We start from the raw sequence: 7,578 nt of genomic DNA, 5'->3' as shown, positions 1-7,578 counted from the left end.
TACTTTGACTTTGGATTTGGATTTGGATTTGGCAAATGATGTGATTGATTGATAAATTTTTTGGACAAAATTTATTTAATCAATTTTTGTTAAATCAAATAAATCCTGTTAATATTATCTCTTATAAATTTGCGGGTAACGGTAACATTTCGAGAAGTTGTTACTTTTCTGAAAAGTCATTACTTTCCAAAAAGTAGTTATTTTCCTAATAGACACATTTTTTCGAAAAGTTGTTATTTTTTCCAAAAGACACAACTTTCTGGATAAAATGGGTCTGAACAGATTTCACTGAACAGACATGTTCCTTGCTGAAAATGGCTATAAAAGGAAGTCAATTTTTGATTTTTCAAACACTGAAAATTTTTCTTTCTCTGCATTTTTTTTCTCTCAAATAAAATCAAAGTGTCGATCGACTAAGTCTATGTGACTTGTTGTTGTTCTTAAGTTCGTTGAAGTTAAAGAAGTTTGAGGTACCACTATTTCTTTAACAGGTTTGATCCGTTTTATCTTGGGAGAAATTAATCCATAACCTTGGGTACAGTGAGGGGATTAAATTTCTTAAGGACACACAGTAGTTTCTGTGGACTCGGATTAATTCTTGTATTTTATATTTTTTCTGCTTCATCTTATTTCTGTTTCTGTTTATTAACCTTATAAATACAGGCTATTGTAAGAAAATAACAATCTTAAGAAATTTAACAGTTTCTGTATTTGAGGATTTTGGAGATTAAAACTTTTATGGTTTTCTACTCTGCTTGAATTTTTAAAAATTCATTCGATTAACGATTAAAAGAACATAAAAACTTTATCGTTAAATCAGAAACAGTTTGTGTAAAGATTTGTTCTTTACTGTTAGTATTTTAAATACTTAATTTATCTGCCATTTGTGACAGAAAAAATGACTAATTCAAGTCAAACAAATGCTGGAACAGTAAGTGCTGCAACAACAACGGTTGCACATAATCGTTCAAATGCTGCCTTAGCACCGGCTGAGAAACCTGCAAAGTTTTCTGGAGTCGAATTTAAGAGATGGCAGAAAAAGATGTTCTTCTATCTCACTACGTTGAGTATGCAGAAGTTCATCAATGAGAATGTTCCTGTTATGTCAGATGAAACTCCGGCTGATGAACGATTCTTGGTAACAGAAGCATGGACACACTCAGATTTTTTATGTAAAAATTATATTTTGAGTGGTCTGCAAGATGATCTGTACAATGTGTACAGCAATGCCAAAACCTCAAAAGAACTCTGGGATGCTTTAGAAAAGAAGTACAAAACAGAAGATGTCGGAATGAAGAAATTCATTGTGGCAAAATTTCTGAACTATAAGATGATAGACAGTAAGACTGTCGTCACCCAAGTTCAAGAATTGCAGGTCATAATCCACGATCTCCTTGCTGAAGGTATAAATTTATTTAATGCCTATGTTAGAAATATTAAGTTTTCCCTTAATACTCACATAACCTTTAATGTAGGATTGATTGTGAATGATGCTTTTCAAGTGGCTGCAATTATTGAAAAGTTACCTCCATTGTGGAAAGACTTTAAAAACTACTTGAAACACAAACGCAAGGAGATGACTGTTGAAGATCTCATAGTAAGGTTGAGAATCAAAGAGGATAATAAGGCTGCAGAAAAGAGGTCACGTGGTAATTCAGCAATATCTGGAGTAAATTTTGTTGAAGAAGATTCCACAAAATTAAAGAAAAGAAAGAAAGCATTTGGTCCAAAAAGCAATCCTCCTAAGAAGAAATTCAATGGAAACTGTTTTAATTGTGGTAAACATGGTCATAGGTCTAATAAATGTCAGGGTTCTAAGAAGGACAAGAAAAAGAAAGATCAAGCAAACTTTGCTGAATTTAAAGGAGAAATGGACGATCTCTGTGCAATGCTTTCAGAATGTAACTTTATTGGAAATTCAAGAGAATGGTGGATAGATTCTGGTGCCTCATGCCATGTTTGTGCCTACAAAGAATTATTTTCATCATATACTCCAACACTTACAGATGAAAAATTGTTTATGGCAAATTCCGATGTTGCAAAGGTGGAAGGAACTGGCAAAGTCCTATTAAAGATGACATCAGGCAAGGTGGTGACTTTGAATAGGGTCTCATATGTTCCAGAATTGAGAAAAAATTTAGTTTCAATTCCAGTTCTGACCAAGAATGGATTTAAATGTGTATTTGTTTCTAATAAAGTAGTAGTAAGCAAAAATGATATGTATGTAGGAAAAGGCTACCTTAGTGGTGGCCTTTTCAAACTCAATGTAATTGTAGTTGATATGAATAAAGATTTTGCTTCTTCATACTTGCTTGAGTCTAAATGTTTATGGCATGACGTTTGGGACACGTTAATAACAAAACCTTGCGAAAACCGATTAACTTAAATATTTTGCCAAAATTTGAGTGCAATAAATCAAAATGTCAAATTTGTGTTGAATCTAAGTATGCTAAGCATTCTTATAAATCTGTTGAAAGAAATTCAAATCCTTTAGAATTGATTCACACTGATATTTGTGACATGAAGTCAACACCATCACGTGGTGGAAAAAAGTATTTCATAACTTTTATTGACGATTGCACTAGATATTGTTATGTCTATTTGTTAAATAGTAAGGATGAAGCGGTAGATGCATTTAGGCAATATAAAACTGAAGTTGAAAATCAGTTAGATAAAAAAATCAAAATGATCAGAAGTGATAGAGGTGGAGAATATGAATCTCCATTTGCAGAAATATGTTTAGAAAATGGAATAATCCATCAAACTATTGTTCCCTACACTCCTCAGTCTAATGGAATTGCAGAAAGAAAAAATCGAACTTTAAAAGAAATGAAGAATGCATTACTTATAAGTTCAGGTTTACCACAGAACTTGTGGGGGAAAGCTATCCTTACAGCAAATTAGATACTTAACAGAGTGCCTCACTCAAAGACAAATGTAATTCCATATGAGAAATGGAAAGGTAGAAAACCCAATTTGAAATATCTCAAAGTGTGGGGGTGTCTAGCCAAAGTCCAAGTTCCTATACCTAAGAGAGTAAAAATAGGACCTAAGACTGTGGATTGTGTATTCATTGGATATGCCACAAACAGTAAGGCATGTCGATTTTCGATTCATAAGTCCGAACATCCGGATATTCATGATAATACGGTAATGGAATCAGATAGTGCTGAATTTTTTGAACATATCTATCCGTATAAAACTAGACTTGAGTCATCTAGTGGGGGATCTAAACAACCCATAGAAGAACCAAAAGAGAATGAACAAAATGAAGAAAGTCCAAGACGCAGTAAACGTCAAAAGACATCTACTTCATTTGGATCAGATTTTGTAACATTTCTTCTTGAAAGTGAGCCTCAAACATTCAAGGAAGCAATGTTGTCTAGCGACTCAACCTTTTGAAGGAGGCTGTTAATAGTGAAATTGAATCAATCTTAAGCAATCATACTTGGGAGTTGGTTGATCTTCCTCCAGGGAACAAACCCTTGGGTTCAAAATGGATCTTTAAAAGGAAGATGAAAGACGATGAAACTATTGACAAATATAAAGCAAGACTTGTTGTCAAAGGTTTTAGACAAAAAGAAGGTCTTGATTATTTTGACACATACTCGTCAGTGACTAGGATTACATCAATTCGGATGTTAATTGCACTAGCTGCAGTATACGGTCTTGAAATTCATCAAATGGATGTGAAAACAGCCTTCTTAAATGGAGAGCTTGAAGAAGAAATTTACATAGAACAACCTGAGGGCTTTGTAGTTCCCGGTAAAGAAAAGAAAGTGTGCAAACTCATTAAGTCACTTTATGGACTAAAACAAGCACCAAAACAATGGCATGCAAAGTTTGATCAAACCATGTTGTCAAATGGATTTAAGATCAATGAATGTGATAAATGTGTTTACATTAAAGATACTCCAAATCAGGAAGTTATTTTATGCCTATATGTAGATGATATGCTTATAATGAGCAAAGACATTGCTAATATAAAAGCTACAAAGCGTATGCTTGCTAGTAAGTTTGATATGAAAGATTTAGGAGTTGCTGATGTGATATTAGGAATTAAAATTCTTAAAACTCCTAACGGTCTAGCATTGTCTCAAACTCATTATATTCAAAAGATACTTGAAAAAATCAAATTTTTTAATTTTAAAAGGACAAAGACTCCAATTGATGTAAATCTTCATCTTGCAAAGAATAAAGGCGAAAGTCAGTCTCAATTGGACTATGCTAGCGTATTGGGAAGCTTAATGTATGTCATGAATTGTACACGACCAGACATAGCTTGCGCTATCAGTAAACTGAGTCGATACACAAGTTATCCTAATCATAATCATTTGGTTGGCAATGAAGAGAGTTTTGGGATACTTAGATGACACTCAAAACTATGCTTTACATTACAACAGATATCCAGCCGTTCTTGAAGGATATAGTGATGCAAATTGGATTACTGGGTCAACTGAAACAAAATCCACAAGTGGATACGTTTTTACTATTGGTGGAGAAGCAATATCTTGGAATTCATCCAAACAAACATGTATAGCTCGCTTTACAATGGAGTCTGAATTCATTGCTTTAGACAAGGCAGGTGAAGAAGCTGAATGGCTCCAGAATTTCTTAGAAGATATTCCATTTTGGCCCAAACCAATGGCCCCTATATGCATACATTGTGATAGTCAAGCTGCAATAGGAAGGGCTGGAAGCATTATGTATAACGGCAAGTCTCGTCACATAAGACGAAGACATAACTCTGTGAGACAACTACTCTCTAGTGGAATTATCACAATTGACTATGTGAAGTCAAAAGATAATGTGTCGGATCCACTTACAAAAGGCCTAACTAGAGAGGGAGTTGAGAAATCATCGACGAGAATGGGACTATGGCCGAGAACAAGTCATCGTGGCGGTAACTCTACCTAGAAGGCTGGAGATCCCAAGATCTAGGTTCAAGGAGATAAAACAAAGTCATTAATGACGGTTCAACATTGTCAAAGGAAAAAAATATTATTATGGTCCATTCTCATGATGAGACAATGTTTAGTAATCAGGATAAAGACATAAGGACTTTTTAATGATTTCTAAGTTTGATACAGGGAATATCAAATGGTGTATCTATGGGATAACACATTTAGAAATCACCTATGTAAGTGTGAAGTGTAAGCCGCTTCAAGGAGAATCCGGTAAGACCAGTTCTTTAAGCACTTACTATCCAAGATGTGTTCATGGCTGAAACGAACAAAACAATGAGAACTAAGAACAGTTCAAGGGTTGATTGTGTGACATATGTTGTCTAGGTATACACCAAAGCTCGACGGTTCAAAGATATCAAATCTACCGATTGACCGAGTATATCCGATATATGTTCACTACGGAAAGTTTAAAGGGAAACCTACTTATCCAGATGCGATTAACCTTTACCTACAAGACACACAAGTTTTTTCATGCATATGTTTTAACAATAGCCTTCCACATTCTTGTGGGGGATTGTTGGGTTTTAGCAAGTGTGAATGGAAAAAGAAAAGAGAGAATATGAAAAGTAAGGGAACTACTTTGGCTTTGGCTTTGGATTTGGATTTGGCAAATGATGTGATTGATTGATAAATTTTTTGGACAAAATTTATTTAATCAATTTTTGTTAAATCAAATAAATCCTGTTAATATTATCTCTTATAAATTTGCGGGTAACGGTAACATTTCGAAAAGTTGTTACTTTTCCGAAAAGTCGTTACTTTTCAAAAAGTAGTTATTTTCCTAACAGACACATTTTTTCGAAAAGTTGTTATTTTTTCCAAAAGACACAACTTTCTGGATAAAATGGGTCTGAACAGATTTCACTGAACAGACATGTTCCTTGCTGAAAATGGCTATAAAAGGAAGTCAATTTTTGATTTTTCAAACACTGAAAATTTTTCTTTCTCTGCATTTTTTTTCTCTCAAATAAAATCAAAGTGTCGATCGACTGAGTCTGTGTGACTTGTTGTTGTTCTTAAGTTCGTTGAAGTTAAAGAAGTTTGAGGTACCGCTATTTCTTTAACAAGTTTGATCTGTTTTATCTTGGGAGAAATTAATCCATAACCTTGGGTACAGTGAGGGGATTAAATTTCTTAAGGACACACAGTAGTTTCTGTGGACTCGGATTAATTCTTGTATTTTATATTTTTTCTGCTTCATCTTATTTCTGTTTCTGTTTATTAACCTTATAAATACAGGCTATTGTAAGAAAATAACAGAATTAAAATGATATTATGTACTAACTCAAGGTCAGTTTATAGAAAATTTGGTACATGTATGTTAAAATTTTTGCTCGTGTAGTTTTCTTTACTTTGTGTATAATATTTCTTTTTTGTGTAGTCGCCAGTTGATTTTCGTATGTGTTCTATAGGCAGATGTGCGGCTAGCTGCTTAAACTTTGTTTGTTTAGGTAAAATTTGACTAATACAAGTATTGTCAAGGTAATTTTACTCTTTTTTAGCATTGATATTTGATAGGATTAACATGTTCTGCCAGACTCACTGCTTTAGTCACTCGTGTTGATTTCTTTGTCCCTCGTCGGGCGGCAAAAGATTGTTTTCCCCCCTTGATAAAGCCTTCTTTAAGCTAGTAAAGATAATGTAGTCTTCAGAGGCTAGAGGGAATGTTTAGAAGTTTAGATATTGCGTACCTTTTACCTTCTACTCCGTGCTTCATATACGTATTTGATTCCCAAAGATTTGTACAATCTTTGTGAGCAATATCGGAAGAAGCTTATTATTTTCTAGTTGAAGGTGTGCCCCTACTGCTCCTCAAATTTGTTCGGCTTGTTTATTTGTGGGTGCAGTGTAGTATGTTTCATATGCTTGTTTATTTGTGGGTGCACTTTATTTCTACGACCTTGTAAGTTTCCCAAAATTATTAACAGCAACCAGTCACCTGGCGCCTATTCAGCAGGACTTGGATTGGCATTCTTTAGTATCAACGATTTTTACGAGTAAAGAAAATGAATAGCATACCAGCTCATAGTTGCATAAGAAGGTCTATGCTTACAAAATTGTCGCCTGTTTCTTCTTCGTCTTAAATCCTATTGTGACAAAATTATTCAACCTTGTGGAAGAATTAACATCAATAGTCACTTTTGAATCTTCACTTGCGACAGTAGTTGGTTGTTTTTTCTTGGAACAAACTCAAGTGCATGTGTATTCATGATTTTTGGATAATCATAACTGCTTATTTCAGTAGCAGGATTTTGATTCTTTACATATCTGTTTTTCATGCAAGCATGACTTGTCCTGTGGTACTTACAATCCTTTGTCGTGATCATATTGTTCGTAACTATTGATATGTTACTCTAAACGGGATTTATTTAGTGCAATGAGATACATGTACGTTGCAGTGTTGTTCATTGGAGTTACAAATAGCATTGTTGTCCAACCAGTTGTTTCCGTTGAAAGATCGAGTATATTGTGCTGTCGTTTTGAAATGATTTGAAATTCTTGCTCAATTAAATGATTTTAACTCTTTTTCTGTTGTTGTAAGTCTTTAACATGCAAATTCTCTATCCAAATGTTAACATAGAAAGGAAAGACGTCATTTCTACTAGTATCT

The sequence above is a fragment of the Solanum lycopersicum genome, chromosome 6 (assembly GCF_036512215.1).
Source record: "Solanum lycopersicum chromosome 6, SLM_r2.1".
Taxonomy (NCBI): Eukaryota; Viridiplantae; Streptophyta; class Magnoliopsida; order Solanales; family Solanaceae; genus Solanum; species Solanum lycopersicum.
The sequence above is the reverse complement of the archived record's forward strand: the minus strand, read 5'-3'. Positions refer to the sequence as shown.